A 14,925-nucleotide genomic window follows, 5' to 3' on the forward strand; every position below is an offset into this window, starting at 1 on the left:
TGCCCTGGCCAGCACATTCTCCAGATCTCTCACCAATTGAAAACGTCTGGTCAATGGTGGCCTAGCAACTGGCTCGTCACAATACGCCAGTCACTACTCTTGATGAACTGTGGTATCGTGTTGAAGCTGCATGGGCAGCTGTACCTGTACACGCCATCCAAGCTCTGTTTGACTCAATGCCCAGGCGTATCAAGGCCGTGATTACGGCCAGAGGTGGTTGTTCTGGGTAGTGATTTCTCAGGATCTATGCACCCAAATTGCGTGAAAATGTAATCACATGTCAGTTCTAGTATAATATATTTGTCCAATTCTTCTTGGTGTAGCAATTTTAATGGGCAGTTGTGTAGTAAATGAAGAACAGTTGCAATTCTAGTAATGATTTGTTCGACACTAGAATCTGTAGCGCCACAATAACCAAAGAAATGGAAATGTTCTCTTATCTTGGAAGTGAGATTACAAAGAATGGACGAAGCAAGGCAAGTATCAGAAGTAGATCGCCGTAGATGAAGAAAGCTGTCTTCAGCAAAACGTATACTGGTACCAGATAACTGTGTGCAAATGAAGAAGAACCTGCTGAAGGCCTAGGTCTGGAGATCGGCGTTGCACTGTAGTGATAACCTCTGCCTGTGTGAGTTGTGGTCAGCCGCAACGTTGTCATAACAAGCAGACGTTAAGGCCAGTGCGTCTGCCGCTGCAGAGCCACACAACTCTATTAATTCACAACATAATCTGCGGCTAAATTCTACAGAGTGCCGTCCACTAGTCGCGCTTATGCTCGGTAAGCAGCAGATGTCGCCATTGCGTCTCGTTGTCAGTTTGGAGGCAGCCAATGGGATACCACAACATGCAGTAAATTTTTGTGCTTACGACAGTTTGTTCAAGAGTGTGGAAGGTGTTTCAAGGCTAAAGAAAGCACTAAGTGAACACTGCCCCAAGTATTACGTGTAAGCAAACTATACATCACAACTAAAATATGACAATATAAATGTACTTATTGTTTCTCTTGTTTCTGACAACGTAAGCATTGTGATTGAAAAATTTAAAAAAAACTTTTCCGAACATTAAGAAACTAATGCTGTTATGAAAAAGCAAACCGTTTGGCAATTGACGTATGTTGTCAAGATTCACTTTTGTGTTCGCCAATATTTCGAACGAAACACGTTTTCTTTTGTTTCCACATAAAAACAACTACAGGTATTACGGAAACACAACCACGCTGACAACGTTAAACTAGTGTACCAGAGTAACGAAGGATTAAAGTGGTTGTTACGTTAGTACTCAATATTTTCCCACGATCGAACGAAAACATAGTTACGTCACTGGCAATACAAATCAGCTCTTTCGCCATCATAACTTCCCCCGATCGGTCGCAAGGAACGTTAACAACATAGAGCGCTAACGACACCCCGTATACTTTAACCAAATCAGCATACATTTTGTATGAGTTTCGTATATGTTCCACAACAACTTTGCGAATTTCAATTAAAAATGCGCTATTATCTCCCACGAATTTACATTTCTGTTGCGCTGACATCACAATGAAAGTTCGTCGGAATGCAGTTGAAGCCGTACAGAGGCAACTGTAGTTCCGAATTTACACTGACTGATGACCTCAGAAGTTAAGTCCCATAGTGCTCAGAGCCATTTGAATCATTTTACACTGTTGAATTCCTAATTTTCCTTCAATTGGCTCAGCAGCGCAATTGTCTGTTTACAGCAAAATGTTGTCAGCTAAGGGGCAGCGCGAGTGTAGCTGCGGTGTGCTGAGTGGGAGTCTGTCCTAAGGGCGTGAAAGGCGGTTTGTGAACGAGAAGGCGGCACCTGGCGCAAAGGGCAAAAAAAGGAACGGCAAGGCAGTTTTCTGGTCGCAGGTCGCTTCTTGAAAAGGCACAGTGGGGGCGGAGTTTCACCGCCACACATTCACTGGGACTTGGAAGTCTCTTCTTTACATTTCCAAGAAACGCTAGAGCCCACGAAGGGCTTTATAACCTTCTCGGAAAGCGGATGCCGAAAGTACGTAGCTGCCACACACGCCACTGGACAAACTTAGAAGCTTAAACCTAAGTGTGGAGTGGTCGTGCGGTAGCGTTCTCGCTTCCCACGCCCGGGTTCCCGGGTTCGATTCCCGGCGGGGTCAGAGATTTTCTCTGCCTCGTGATGACTGGGTGTTGTGTGATGTTCTTAGGTTAGTTAGGTTTAAGTAGTTATAAGTTCTAGGGGACTGATGACCATAGATGTTAAGTCCCATAGTGCTCAGAGCCATTTTGAACCTAAGTGTGGAGTTAAAATTTTGTATTTGTTGGGATCCACAGCTTCCAGATGTTTAATATGCCCGTAGAAGAAATTTGCATAGTAATATTTTATCTTAATGTGAGGTGTGGAGTTAAAATTTTGTATTTGTTGGGATCCACAGCCTCCAGATGCTTAATGTGCCCGTAGAAGAAATTTGCGTAGTAATATTTTATTTTAATGTGAGGTGTGTAAAGTGTTAGTTATACGTTCAAATGGCTCTGAGCACTATGGGACTTAACAGCTTTAGTTATACGTGGACGCATGCAGACAATGTAGTGCTTTTCCATGTTGGTCTTACAAGTGCTGCAGGGTGACAAGTAGCCGAAATTACCTAATCGCACAATTAAATAAAAATCACGTTACAGCTTACTAGGGACCGTGTTTACGTTTATTAACTGTGAACTGCTGGATCACTTTCGTAGTGACAATTAAAAGACACATTTTAGCATAAGTGCATATACCGGTATGTTACACGTTAGTTTTGAAGTTCACGTCTTTAATATCAAAGAAAAAATGCATATTCTGTCATATTTGTTTCATCCTTTGAGTGAAAATAGAAAAAATACAACGTTTACAAAATGGAAGCCTAGTTGATACCAGTCTCTTCCGTGCAGTTCTGCAGTTTAGACCTTCGCACTTTTACTCGCTATTTATCGATCTCTTCTTCCGCTGTCACTTAGTAGGAATATCTATGTAGTGAGCATAGTGGACTACACATGTCGGCAACATTAAACTGCGATTGTCACGTGACTTCCGTATAACGCTGTTTACTTACATTGCACCAAGACAAAAACGCTTGCCCTGTTTTTACACATTTATTTATCAGTAGCAGCAGTCGTGAATCACTGTTGTTACTATAGATGGAAATCCACATACGCCTTATGGGGGAAACAAATATTCGTAGCCAAGCACAACGAAGGTCTAATCACGGTTAGGCGGCATACGAAATGTATTGACACACAGTCTATAAATAGTTAATACTGTAGGGTTAATTTATATGACTGTAGCCGGCCGGTGTGACCGAACGGTTCTAGGCGCTTCAGTCTGGAACCGCGCGACCGCTATGTTCGCAGGTTCGAATCCTGCCTCGGGCATGGATTTGTGTAATGTCCTTAAGTTAGTTAAGTTTAAGTAGTTCTAAGTTCTAGGGGACTGATGACCTCAGATTTAAGTCCCATAGTGCTCAGAGCCATCATCCATATGACTGTATAGCTGTTTACTGACGAGACAATTGTTAGATAAATCTGATAGTGCGCTGTAAGTCAAACTGTTCAATGTACACACATTTCAAAAAGTGTTAACCGGCAGGTGAGATTTGTATCTACGAGGTCTGTTCAAAAATTCCGGAACATTCGTAGTTTCGCGCCAATCGTGTGTTGGAGTGAAATGCGGTTGGCAGCCCTGCACACGTCTGTGTTGAATGTGTAACTGCCGGAAGTTTCATTGTTGTACGTCTGTTAGTTATTGTTCAGTGCTATATTGAGTAGAAAATTGTGTCGCACAGTTTGTGAATTCCGAGATGGCAGAGTTAGAGGAGCAAAGTGTCTGCATTAAATTTTGCGTGGAACTCAAGAAGATGATTATAAGCTAGAATTCACGATACGACGTTTATTTATATCAGGAAAACAACAGATGGGGACTACAAATGAGTCTAACAAAACCAGAGTATCTTGTGATGCTAAATTTGACGTGCACATCAATGACAAAGCAGTTATGAGACAGGTAGAGAAATTTAAATATCTCGAGGCACATATCGATAAAAATGGATTGGGCCATACATAAGTAAAATATGGAATACAGCAAAGCAGAAAAGTGTTAGGGTGTATGAATTCTTTTTGGTGGGATAAGAATATTTCCAACAGCAATAAGAAAAGTATAGGTAAGATAGTGGTTGAATCAGTGCTATGCTATGTATCACAAGTATGGATCTTAAATGCGGATCTCAAAAGAATAATAGCTGTGGAAATGGATTATTTGCGTAGGAGTGCCAGAATATCAAGAATCGAAAGAAAAACTAACGAGGAAGTAAGAGCTAGAATGAAGGAAAATGATACAGTGATAGATAAAATTGAAAGAAAATCATCAAAATGGTACGGTCATATGATGAAAATGCCAGATCATCGGTGGCCAAAGAAGGTTTATGAATGGAAACCATCGGCAGACGTTCTTGGACAGACCACATAAATGGAGTAATGGAACATCGCAGCATCGACAAGGAAGATGCGCTGCATAAAGAGGCTTGGTGGAGGATAACAGGAATACAACAACATGTTGACATAAAAGTTTTCTGGGTATGGTACCGCGTCATAAAATATATATATATATATATATATATATATATATATATATATATATATATATATATAAACTAGACCATTAGACCCAGAAGAAGGCAGGCCGCTGCAACCGTGGCCGAAACTTTGTTTTTTTCTCCAGCAGAAGTAGCCTCTTTTTTCTTTTTTTACATTATGACGCGGTACCATACCCAGAAACTTTTATGTCGACTGACTCTGGCCGCGGAAACCTACGCAATTATATCAACAAGATGGTGTTATTAATTAATGTTTGTATTGATTAATCGTGTAATAATAATAATAAACTCAAGAAAACGTATAGACACCAAATGATACAGGAAGCCTACGGTGACGAGTGCTTTAGCCGTACTCGGTTTGCACGGTTTAAGAATGGCCGGACGGAAGTTAAAGACAACCCTCATTCAGGACGTCCTTCGACGCCTACCGACGGCGCTCATGTGAGGAACGTAAGCGAAATTGTGCGTGTCACTCGAAGACTGACTGACTGAGAGATTGCAGGTGTTTCAGTTGGATCATGTCACGAAATATTGTCAGAAGCTAACGGCCTGAAACCTGTAGGTGTGTGACTACTTCACATAAAGCAAAATCCCTGAGCTGCCTCATCCTCCGTACTCTCCAGACCTGACCCCTGCGAACTTTTTTTTTATTTCCAAAGTTCAAAACCTTGCAACGACAGACGAGGAAAATTCGCAGACGGCGCTTCGCGCGATCCAGCAAGAGGCGTGCCAGGACTGCTTCCGGAAGAGAAAACGGCGTTGGGAGCGATGGAGGAGAATATTTCGAAGGAGACTACGCACAATAAGTAAAACGTAAGCTTAGAAAAATTTTGTGGAAAATTATCGGAATTTTTTGAACAGACCTCGTACATCTATACCTACATGACTATCTACGTGCAGCCCGGCCGGTTGGCCGTGCGGTCTAATGCACGGCTTTCCGGGCGGGAAGGAGCACCTGGTCACAGACACGAATCCGCCCGGCGGACTTGTGTCGAGGTCCGGTGAGCCGGCCAATCTGTAGAAGTTTTTAGGCGGTTTTCCATCTGCCTCGGCGAATGCGGGCTGGTTCACCTTATTCCTCCTCAGTTACACTATGTCGGAAATTGCTGCGCAAACAAGTTCTCCAGATACGCGTACACCACCATTACTCTCCCACGCAAACATAGGGGTTACACTCGTCTGTTGTGAGACGTTCCTTGGGGGGTCCACTGGGGGCTGAACCGCACAATAATCCTAGGTTCGGTGTGGGGCGGCGGAGGAGTGAAGTGGACTACGGTAGTTGTCGTGGGGTTGTGGACCACTGCGGCTGCGGCGGGGACGGAGCCTCTCCGTCGTTCCTAGGTCCCCGGTTAACACACAATACAACACAATCTACAGTTCATAATTAAGGGCCTGGCGGAGGGGTTCATCGAACCATGTTCCACTCTCGAACATCGCCTGAGGAAAAGGAACACTTGAATTTTATCATACGAGCTCTGGTTTGTCTTATTTTATTACAATGATCATTTCTCGCTAGTTATGTGAGCGCCAACAAAATATTTTCGCGTTCGGAAGAGAAAGCTAGTGATTGAAATATCGTGAAAAGCTCCTGCCACGACGAAAAATGCCTTTGTTTTATTGATTTCCACTCTACATCGAGTACCATATTCGTGACACTCTCTCTGTTTTGCAGTAATACGAAACGAGCTGCCCTTCTTTGAACTTTTTCGATATCACCCTCGATCCTAGCTGATGCGGATCCCATATCGCGCAGCAATACTCCAGAAGGGGACGGACAAGCGTAGTGTAGGCAGTATCTTTAGAGGATCTGTTGCAGCTTCTAACTGGTCTGTCCATGAAGGTACAATAAGGGGAGCTGTAATTATGTCACAAACTGGGAGCCGAGTTCCGTCATATTAGTTGCCACAAACATTAGGTTCTGATGGAAATGTTTTAATCACAGCAGCCGTCCTGGGTCATTTACAGAAGTACTAATCATTCTGATTATGGTCTCAAGTGTTACGGAATCACATTTTATTCGCAAGTGGACCGTTCAAGCGATATATTCGTTTATTTGGATGAATTTTGGTTCAAATGGCTCTGAGCACTATGGGACTCAACTGCTGTGGTCATAAGTCCCCTAGAACTTAGAACTACTTAAACCTAACTAACCTAAGGACAGCACACAACACCCAGCCATCACGAGGCAGAGAAAATCCCTGACCCCGCCGGGAATCGAACCCGGGAACCCGGGCGTGGGAAGCGAGAACGCTACCGCACGACCACGAGATGCGGGCGATGAATTTTGGTTCCGCTGTAATTTTACTGTACATTTACTGCCATTTAACTTTACATTTCCTATCAGTCCAACTCGAAACTATCGCTGGGTGAATGCTGTGAGAAGGAAAGACTGGAAACCGACTAAAACATAACTAAATATGTTCTGAGCATTTTCGAGAACAGATCGTAGACAGAACGTCAATTACTTTAGTCCGTGTTTAAGAAAAAACCGGACTACGAAAGCAGCCTTTTCATACGACAAAAATCTCTTCTTGGTTATTCGAAACGTGTAACAAAAAGGAAATTTCATTAACGTTGCAAAATGCGTTGTATTACTGGATCAAATATACTCTTAAGACCAGAAAAATGTCTGAATATGCCTTATTAAGCATTGTAACATTTTCTATACAAAACAACTGCTGTGTGTGCACGTCGGAAATTAAGAACAAGAAGTAATCGTCTGCTAATGTTGCGGAGCATCTAACATGGCAACGCTGGCTTCAAAACAACGTACAGTCTGCATCGTCATCTTCCATTATTACACCTCCATGGTTCTGCCAACTAATCGCAGTCTTTGATTCGCTGTCACCGAGCGATGTGGCGCAGTGGTTAGAGAACTGGACTCGCATTCGGGAGGACGACGGTTCAAACCCACGTCTGGTCATCCAAATTTAGGTTTTCTGTTCAAAAATGGTTCAAATGGCTATAAGCACTATGGGACTTAACAGCTGAGATCATCAGTCCCCTAAACTTAGAACTACTTAAACCTAACTAACCTAAGGACATCACACACATCCATGCCCGAGGCAGGATTCGAACCTGCGACCGTAGGTTTTCTGTGATTTCCCTAGATCGCTCCAGGGAAACGCACGATTGTTCCTTTGAAAGGCACGGTCGATTTCTTTCCCTATCCTTGACACCATCCGATCTTGTGCTCCGTCACTAATGACATCGAGGTCGACAGTACGTCAAACGCAGTTTTCACTCCTTCCTTGGTTCGCTTTGCGCACAACATTATCTGTCTTCATTACAACTTAAGTTATTCGTAACTATAATCCATAAAGTACTTAAGTGTTATTCACATTTACGTGATTTATCGTGCAACGTAAAACATTGGGTTCCTTTTAGTATTCATGTGGATGACTTCATATGTTTCATTATTCAGAGTCAGCTGCCACTTTTCACACCATACAGATACTTTGCTATGCTTTGCAAATGCGTTCGATCACTTGATGACTTTACGACACAGTCTAAGTGATTTTATTCGTGTTATTCACTTCTCCAAACCATTTCGCTTGTTTTAAAGTAGTCATGAAGATCATATGATGTGGTGAACGATTAAGCACGACTCTTATTTTAGTGTGCCAGGATGAACAAAAATTGAAAAGATTGTACCAGAAAATAGAAATGGAAGAATTTTGTTCATAAAAATATTTCAAAAAGAAATTAATCGCTAATTTTCCGCAGGTTATAGCTCCAAATTCGAATTTTTTGGGACACTTTCACTCTGGTGTAGTAAGAACATATTTCTCAATGTCACCGAAGCGCCATTTATCAAAACAGACTCGGCAATATGATCAAGTGCAACATCTGAGATGTTCCATTCGTCGCAAATAAGCGAAAGTCCCTTCTTCTCTTCAAAGGTTTAAGGTTTTAGCCAAGTTCGTTGCAGATGTCGAAAGCAAATTGTTAAGATACATATGAATACAAAATTCACGACACTTTTAAAGGAGACCTGCCGTAAATAGTGTTGCAGCTACGTTCAGTATTTGCATGGCGTCTCTGGAGAGTCCTTAACGCTGTAGTACGGTCACGTGACATTGGAGGCAGTGTATAAATGTTGTCGATAAAAATTCTGTTCTGTGCAACTGTATGCTCACTCCATAGATGATCTTATCGTACTCTGTTCTGTAGCCAGAGAGCTCGCTTGAGAAATGATACAACAGTCAGATGTCACCGAAACACGAAGGCAATAGAAAGTGGAGCGGCAAATTATTCGCTTGTAGGAACAGAAAGAGCGTGATTGATTTCATTCATTTGTAATAAGTAGTTACAACAATCCAAATTTTATTATTATTATTACTATACAAGCCCTCAGATCTTCAGCGATGTGTAACGAGCCGCGATATACGTTGGCATAAGGTAAGCAAATAATAGACTGTATACCGTATCAACCAGTAAACTAGCGATACGATATTCTTGCTACTGCCTGCTAATTTTAATTAAGTACTTTGGAAAAATTTGTTGCCATTTTAGTTATACTGAGTAGCTGCTGTTCATTTCCTATTGTTAACTTAATATTCCCTAGGTTATATTGCTATTTTTCAAAGAAAATGGTTATCCGCATCTGTAAATATAGAGCTCTGTCTACAGTACATTATAAATTGCCATGTATCTTCAAAACGAACGCTGCTACTTGCTATGTTGCTAACAGAAATTTTCGATCTTTGAATCTAGATATTCAGATAATTTGCAGAACGAGAGGCTAATTTGAGGTAGCCTACGTCATTAATTTTCTTCTTAACTGGCCAAGATTCTCAATTTCTTGCGTTCTAGTACTTGGTAGCTTCTTGAATGTCTTTCCATCAGAGTTGATAGTTTCTCTCTGAGTCGTAGACAGGGAGGCAAAGTCTACATGAAAATTACTTTTGTGCCTTACATTTTGATTATGTAGATGACAGTTCAGCTAAAATTGATTTTTATTGGCTGGACTAAAAACCATTAAGTAGTGAACGTATGGGGAAGTGAGTGCAAGAATTCCAAGATTCTTAAAAACTCTTTTGCAAGATGCACAATGTTTCTACTGCCTGCTTCTGCAGATTAAACATTATTTATTCTTGTACTATTTTATTTTTGCCCCAGAAGACAATTCCATAACACAACGAATAATAAAAATATGCAGAATAAACCAACAAATTTGTCTTCAGATAAACGCATTGAGTGATACTTCTAAAAATAAAACAAGCTTATCTGAGCTTCGTGTTTAGTTTATCATGTGTTGACTCCACGTTAACTGGTTATTCAACTAGAACGCAAGGAATTTTACACATTACAGTGCACTATGTGTATGAGGTTTAATGTCTATTTATGACGCTATAAATAAGTTTTTTTAGCTTGTTTGGTACCGCATAACACTAATCTTTGTGAGATTGAGACTTAAACTTCTAAGAAGCACTTGTAGGACTGCTGAGCTGTTATATGAACTGTGTCTAGCAAAGTTGAGTTTGGACTTTTGATTATTATGCTTGTGTCAACAGCTGCCATAACAGTTTTTGAGCCGTCCTTTGAAGTTGGAAGATCATTTGTGTACGCTAGAAACAAGAGTGGACCCAAAGCAGATCCTTGTTAGATCTCACACACGTTATTACGCTACCCCATTTTGAGCTCAGTTTAATGTTTGTGACTGTCTGACCCTCTGATTTCTATTATAAAGTTAAGCTCCATCCATGCAACAGGTATGCTATGATGCAGGCCTTACTCTTTAGTTTGTGAAGTAAAATTCTGTGATCCACACAATCACAAGTTTCGCCAAGATAACGAAAAACACCAACAGGGTACTTTTTCTTGCGTAACTCTGCCTGGACTACATGACTACATTTGTAAGCTATTGCATTGCTTTCTCCGGGGATAACCCTTTTTTCTGAAACTAAACTGAGAGGCAGTTGACAATTTGTGCCCAGATAAATGAGTATTCTGTCATAGACCACTTTATTTAACATTTTTTAAAAGACTATAAAGACTGAAATAGTTACGTAACTAGAGGTGGTTTGCTTTGCTTCAGCTTATCTGTCTGTCATGGAATGCACTCTGATTGATTACAAATACAAGATAAGGGGAAGTCTATGAATTCAACACGAAATTTTTAATTTTCTGCTAGAGATCCCATCATTGTCATCAGATATACAACTTTTAGTTACACGAATTTTGTACTCTCCTGACGGGTTGTATTTTTGAAGGAGAAAACAAGTTGTTTTCGTAGCGTCTGCACAATCAAATCTAATGCATCTGTATTTGATTGTATATCAGCGGGTTCAACGCTTGCTGCTACTCTAAGAAACTAATAATTTGAAAGTGTTACCATTTCTACCAGAGCTACTTTCCGTTGTTTCAGCTTTATTTAGGTCGCTATTTATGTTTGTAGCTTGTTTCATAACTTTCCAGAATTTTCTGTCTCACTGTTGGAGTATTTTATTTGGAGTTATTTACAGTATTACTGGTATTGGAGTTTCAGTTCTTGACTACAGCTTGTCTTCCGAATTAGGTACATCTCTCTCTTCTTAGCACAAGATACTTTTAGCCAAAGTGTTATCCACCCTTGATCGTAGTTTACTACTCTTGTTATTTTAATGGGATAAAAAGGCTCAGAGTGCTGTAGGAATATGTTTAACTCTTCATTATTGTGTTGGAGTTTCACACGCAGCAGTGGATGTAGTTCTCAACCTTGTCATGAGATTGCACATAATTTGTACTTGAACATTTCGGCAGCTATGTTTTTAATTATTATTATCTGTAGATGACGTTACTGTAGCTAATGTCAGTTTGGCTTCGTTTGTGGAGGAAGAGAGATGTATTTTTCGTCGCTGGTATTTGTCAAACCCGAATTTTGCTGCAGCCAATGTACACTGGACCTAATATGAAGAGAAGCGAATTCCTAAAGACTTAAGGTGGTAGAAATTTGTATCCAACGCAAAGCAAAAGTCATCAGGTAGATTGCCAAGAGATCTTCGTCTCAGGCAGAAAAGGAAATTTAACACAAATTCGAGTGAAACTGCCTCTAAAATAAAATAATCGGAAAGCAGGTGCATGGTATGTCTTTGATCCAAAGATAGGAACACCAGACATCAGTGCCGTATGTATAGTAAATTTTTGTGCTTAGAATACATTATTCCAACGTGTGAAAGATGTTTTCATAATGAAGAAGATACTGAACGAACACTGTTTGCTCCAAATATTATACGTAAGAAAACTATACATTATAATTAAAATTAGAACAATATCAGCGTACGTATTATTCGTCCTATTTCTGACAATAATATCATTATCAGTGTAAATTACAAAACTTTTCAAAACTTCATGAACATACTGTAATGCTGTTACGGAAAAATCAAAACTTTCTGTAATTGATGTATGTTCTGCAGGCTCATTAATCATAATAGGGGCAGTTGTAACTGATTAACCAGGACTCGAACTCACGTGTATAAAACAGCTTCAAACGTCTGATTATTTTACAGAGGACCTGATGTGTTGAGTATTTGAGGTTAGACTCGAAACGAGGAAAAGTTTGAAATTGTGTCTAAAGTTTGTTGGATGTCGATAAGTGTTCTCACTATCGAATACTGAGTGAGCACAGTCCGGCTAATTCGCGCTCCGTTTTAAGCAAGAGGTCCCCGAGAAGAGAAAATTCCCCACCCCGGCCGGGAATCGAATCCGGGACCCCGTGATCCAGAGGCAGCAACGCTAGCCACTAGACCACGAGCTGCGGACTTCAATGTTTATAATATCTCCATGTCGTATAATGATATAATTTTGCGTGTACGTTCAGCGGTATATGTGGATATTATCTGCAAAATGAATTGTGAATAGAATTAATAGTAAGAAGTAATAAATTAAAACGTCATGCCTTATGCTGAGCTTTACTGTACACATAGCGAAAATATGCTAAGCGAGAAACTTTTTCTCTTTCATCACTTTGTGGTGGTTGTCAGCGAGAAAAAGATTCGTAAAGGATTGAAACTATTTGTGAAGTTTCATTTTGCTCCGAAATTTACACCGTTTTCTAATTACTTTACTAAGGGTTTCGGTCTGAATTGCAGACTGGCTTTGTAAACAACGATTCCATTTACGCAAGACATCCACACTTCGTTTCGTGTTAAAAAGTATTTCAAAAATTGTTCTAACCACCAGCTAACTTCAGGGAATAGGTGTGGTACATAACAGTATTGCAGGAAACAGTATGTTTGTAAGTAGGCTGTTTATGTTTTCTTATTGGCAACGTTACGTAGCGGTCTGTGTGAGAATCACTGGCTGTGCTGTGTGCAGTCTGTGGCTGGTTTGCATTGTTGTCTGCCATTGTAGTGTTGGGCAGCGGCAGCTGGATGTGAACAGCGCGTAGCGTTGCGCAGTTGGAGGTGAGCCGCCAGCAGTGGTGGATGTGGGGAGAGAGATGGCGGAGTTTTGAAATTTGTCATGAACTACTATATATATTATGACTATTGAGGTAAATACATTGGTTGTTCTCTATCAAAATCTTTCATTTGCTAACTCACAGCTGTGAGTACCGGGCGTGAGTCGTGCTTCGGTAGCTCAGTTGGTAGAGCAGTTGCCCGCGAAAGGCAAAGGTCCCGAGTTCGAGTCTCGGTCGGGCACACAGTTTTAATCTGCCAGGAAGTTTCATATCAGCGCACACTCCGCTGCAGAGTGAAAATCTCATTCTGGAAACATCCCCCAGGCTGTGGCTAAGCCATGTCTCCGCTATATCCTTTCTTTCAGGAGTGCTAGTTCTGCAAGGTTCGCAGAAGCGCTTCTGTAAAGTTTGGAAGGTGGGAGACGAGATACTGGCAGAAGTAAAGCTGTGAGTACCGGGCGTGAGTCGTGCTTCGGTAGCTCAGTTGGTAGAGCAGTTGCCCGCGAAAGGCAAAGGTCCCGAGTTCGAGTCTCGGTCGGGCACACAGTTTTAATCTGCCAGGAAGTTTCATTTCTTATGCTATTTGTCAATGCTTCCACGCGAAAAAAGTTTCTCCTTTTGTATAGGACCAGTTTCTCTTATTTCACCCTTGTGGTGGTTGGACGATATGTAAGTTAAAATAAATAATACAGTGCTCGCCATTAAAGTTATGATATCAGGACGGATAGTAATAATTAATAAAGAAATTTTTTTGTTGTATTTATTCACTATACTAGGAGGGATTGAATCTCTACGGGATTTGGGCATATACTGGGTGCGAAATTTAGCGCACAGAGCCGCCACATCTTGCAGCAACAGTCGCTTTATTGTGGCTTGGTATGGAGTGGAACTGAGCTTGGAAGAGAGGTACAAGCAAGTCATTCGTGCTGTTTCAGCTCTGAGAGACAGTTCGTCAATCGTAGTAGCTGATGAGAGGCGGTGTGTCAGTTTCTCGTCAGCCTGGAGGTGCGAGGTCCGGAGAACGTAATGACCAGGGTAAGAGTCGAACACCGTTCTACGTATATGGAGCCAGGCCAAGACGGTACAGGCAACATGCAACATACAGCCCTGTGTTATCTGGTTTACAGATAACGCCACAGAGACTTCTAAGTCAGGAATGAAATGTCTAGTGTCCAAATTACTGTCTATGCAAACCAAACGTGATCTGTTGTGTACCCATTGGTACCCTATACGCACCTGCACTGGGTTATGGGTCCGTATGACGATGACGAACGCAAACGGGATAGGTTTGTTATTATCGTAGCCCCCATACATGTGATGCTGCAAGCAGAATGGGGGTTCGCCCTAGGAGACAATGTGGCGTCACTCCTCTGTCTGTCCACTCTTGTCACTGGGTGCAACACTGCCCCTGCTCCTATGTCAAAGGGCAGCCGCAACAATAGTCGTACTGACAGTCCGTGGTGCCCCAGCTGTCGTGGATACTTGTCTTGCTGCAGACAAGCCCATTTCCTGGCTCAAAGTAGCTGACACGCTGTGCGATCCTGTGCAGTTGAGCGAAGAATATCTCTATCCTCTCAGGCGCTAGTCGCGTGCGGCCTTAAAGATGCTGATTGTAATTGACTGTGCCCTCCTGAAACTTATCATTCAGTGTTTCCGCGACAGTCGTTGTATCATGACCAAAGAGAGCAGCAACATCGCAGATCGATAAACCAGACCACTGTATCGAGAGGCCATAGTGTCGACTTCCGACTTATGGTGGCAGACGTGGCACAAACGAGGCATAGTTCGATATTCTCAGGAGCAGTCAACATTCAAATACGCTTTCTGTGTGGGAAACCCGCTCCGTAATCTCTGCTTACCAGCAGAATGTAGAAAGCGTTAGTGCTTACTGTTTCACTTCATTTTAATTTGACATTTATTGCATAGCTCTACGCTGTTT

At 41.5% G+C, this 14,925-nt stretch overlaps 1 protein-coding gene and 2 non-coding genes across 3 annotated transcripts in view; 2 read left to right on the top strand and 1 right to left on the bottom strand.

The window, feature by feature from the left end:
- Positions 1-14,925, bottom strand: part of LOC126229631 (prolactin-releasing peptide receptor-like) — a gene marked incomplete at its 3' end in the record, with an annotated part of 98,758 nt that overhangs the window by 16,478 nt on the left and 67,355 nt on the right. The gene's annotated exons all lie outside the window — the stretch shown is intronic.
- On the top strand, positions 13,154-13,228 carry Trnas-cga (transfer RNA serine (anticodon CGA)). The gene has a single exon. It is a non-coding gene; the product is annotated as a tRNA-Ser (tRNA).
- On the top strand, positions 13,455-13,529 carry Trnas-cga (transfer RNA serine (anticodon CGA)). The gene has a single exon. It is a non-coding gene; the product is annotated as a tRNA-Ser (tRNA).

This window comes from Schistocerca nitens, unplaced genomic scaffold, assembly GCF_023898315.1.
Source record: "Schistocerca nitens isolate TAMUIC-IGC-003100 unplaced genomic scaffold, iqSchNite1.1 HiC_scaffold_376, whole genome shotgun sequence".
Lineage (NCBI taxonomy): Eukaryota > Metazoa > Arthropoda > Insecta > Orthoptera > Acrididae > Schistocerca > Schistocerca nitens.